We start from the raw sequence: 3,148 nt of genomic DNA, 5'->3' as shown, positions 1-3,148 counted from the left end.
CTGGGCATGGTGGCCTGTGCCTGTAATCCCAGCTACTCGGGAGACTGTAGGAGGAATCCTACAGTCAGGAGCATCACTTGAACCCAGGAGCCGGACGTTGCTGTGAGCCAAGATTGCGCCACTGCACTACATTCTGGCAACAGAGTGAGACACCATCTCGAAAAAAAAATAATCTTTTTTCTTAAATCACTGTTTCTCTATCTGTGAATTCTACCAAATAGAAAGAGGAGAAAGAAGAAGTTTGCCTGTATTTCTCACAAGGAAGAGAAGGGGTACAGTGTGACATCAAAATGAAAGGGTGCTGGAGCTTGAGCCACTTCTTGCTCTCCAGGATCCCCACAGTGATCAGTTTCCAGATCCCTGGTTTATTCATGTAAATCACACTTATTTTCTCAGCAGCAACTATTTACTAAGCTCCCCTCTAGGTTCAAATCATTCTATTTGATTAACACAGAGAGGGTCCCTACTCTCAAGGAAGTTACACAACAGTACAGGAGACAGACAGACAATAACCCACTAAGCATTTAACAAAGAAGAAAATGTTAGAGAAAAGACATCACATTTGTGAAAAAGAGAGAACTGGATTCACCCAACGTTAGTTCATATGTTTAGGGAGCCGTACCTGAGCTCATTTTCATTTTCATTCATTTTGCATTTATCATTTTAAAAGTTCTATATGTCTATCATGGCCTGTGTTGAAGAACACAAGGAAGTATTGTCACTCCTTCTTCTGAGCTTTCACTAGCAAGTTGGGCTAGGGTTGCCAAATAAAACACAGTTTCCTATTAAATCTGAATTTCAGATACACAACCATAATTTATTGGCAATCCAGATTTCACTGGGTATCCTCTGGTTTTATTTGCCAAATCTGTCAACCCTAAGTGGGACACATGAGCATGGATTGCAGGACTAACCACGGAAGACACAGTGACAGCGACTTCACACGTTTGTTTTTTAACTTTATCTCTGTAAAGAAAGTGCTTAGATAATTTAAGAATAAAAACATACACACTGTTTGATCCAGTGTGCACTCCTCTCTGCCATCATATCTAAAGGGCAAAGGGAGTTTTGTGAGGAAGGTCTTACTCAAAGTCTGGGGCTCGTTTTCTTGTAAACCGTCTGTATGAGAATGTCATTTTCTTGGTTTCTCCCTTTCTGAGAGGATTTGACTACAAAAGCAGAGTTCTACCTCCGGCCAGGCTGGTAATTTGAATCCTACTAATGTTGTTAGGAGTGGGAGGCTGAAATAAATGAGTTACTTGGGGAATTAAACAAGAATAAAATAGCTGTGGTTGTGATTCATTACTACAGATAATTAGTGGACCAGTGGCAGATAAACTAAGAAAAAAGACGATATGAAAGATAAATGATAAGATTTGGTGACTGATTGGTAAGGCAAGGAAATCGATAAATCTTGGTTCTCAACAAGTTCATTTTCTGGAAAGAGTGCACTATAATGGCATCAGAATCCTATAAATCATTCGTTTTATATAGGACCAAGATTTTCAATGGATATTTTTCAATGTAATTCTCAGCTGCTCCATAACTAATAGTGGCTTGTTCAAAACAGATTTTTTTCAGATAGATCACACCCACAGTTCTTACCCAGGCAGAGTTCACCACCCCTCCTCTCCCTCCCATTAAGCTTGGAGAACGTGTGGCAATGTTTGGAACAATTTTTGGTGTCACAAGAGGGGTTTCATCTGATATTTAATGAGTAGAAACCAGGGGCACTGCTAGAGAACGTGCCGTGTTCACAACAGCCTCCGTCACCATCAAAGAATCATCTGGTCCAAAATATCAACAGTTCTGAGGCTGAGAGCGCTGGATCACACTGTGCTCTTCCTGAAAATTCTAGACTCACATCTTCTACACACTCACCGTCCCCATTCAGTTCTTTATGGTTTATTTTTGCTTGTTTCATTATTAAAAACTAGACGGTTGCATAAATTCAACCACTGTCTTGTTGAATCCATTTAGTTAGTCCAAGTTCAATACCTTCATATTTATTTTTTGCCTTATGCAGTATTTTTCCGCATTTTCATGAGTTGTCGGTCATCACTGTCTCTACAAACTTTTCACAACTTTCTCCTTCTAAGTCACAAACAGTGATGCTGCTGCAATTACTTTTCACTAAGGTGCCTCAGATTTCCGTAGTGATTCTACATTTGATATTATTGGCAATGTAAGTCTCCTTGTTTGGCACAAGGTCGTCACTAAGGAATTGTTTACAGAGTGAATGCGTTGGGGGCAGTTGAAGGAACGGGTAAAGCCTGTGGGATGAGAGAAGGAGCAGAGAGACCTTTGGGGCTGAGGGTCCAAGGAGATGGCGTGGGCTTTGGTGCTGAGCAGATCCTCCTCCAGATCCTGTTTGGAGGTGTCCAGAACAGGCTGGAGGCAGGAGAGTGGCCGAAAAGACTTGGGATCAGAGGGGGTTTGCCCACCTGGCCCCCCCAGGCCCCGTCCGCCTCAGAAAGACCGAGGAGGAGCCCCTGGCCTGCACGTGGTGGGGTTTGAGGGTTGGGCTGGTCAAGGTTCCCAGAGCCCGCACCCCACCCAGGGAGCCCCGATGGTGGCGTCGCTGTCGGTGCCTTTCCCGGAGGCCGCCCCGTGACTGGATCGTTGTGTCTCCACAGCACGTTTCTTGGAGCTGCTTAAGCCTGAGTGTCGTTTCTTCAACAGGACGGAGCAGGTGCGGTTCCTGGAAAGACACATCCATAACCAGGAGGAGTTCCTCGTCTTCGACAGCCACGTGGGGGAGTACCCGGCGGTGACCGAGCTGCGGCGGCCCGAAGAAGATCCTGGGGCCGCCGGAAGGAACTCCTGGAGCTGAAGCGGGGCCAGGTGGACAACTGCAGACACAACTACGGGATTGGGAGAGCTTCACAGTGCGGAGGAGAGGTGGGTGCGGCGGGCGGGGCCTCCCTGTGAGCTGCCAATCAGAGAGAGGAGAGAGAGAGAGAAAGAGAGAGAGAGAGGGCGCCATCTGTGAGCATTTAGAATCCTCTCAATCCCGAGCAAGGAGCTCTGAGGGCACAGGTGTGTGTAGAGTGTGGATTTGTGTGTGAGGCTGTTCTGGGAGGGGAGGCAGGAGGGGGCTTCTTCTTATCGTTGGAGGTCTCTGTGGGGAGGTGACATGGGAGGTGGG

General features: G+C 46.1%; 1 pseudogene; it reads left to right on the top strand.

The window, feature by feature from the left end:
* The window catches only part of LOC116546446, a 5,021-nt pseudogene extending 2,120 nt beyond the window's left edge, over positions 1-2,901 (top strand).
* Positions 2,902-3,148: the final 247 nt, after the last annotated feature.

Source organism: Sapajus apella, unplaced genomic scaffold (genome assembly GCF_009761245.1).
Source record: "Sapajus apella isolate SASKATOON/1434 unplaced genomic scaffold, GSC_monkey_1.0 scaffold910, whole genome shotgun sequence".
Taxonomy (NCBI): domain Eukaryota; kingdom Metazoa; phylum Chordata; class Mammalia; order Primates; family Cebidae; genus Sapajus; species Sapajus apella.
Note: the sequence above shows the minus strand (reverse complement) of the source record. Positions and strands in the feature narration are given on the sequence as shown.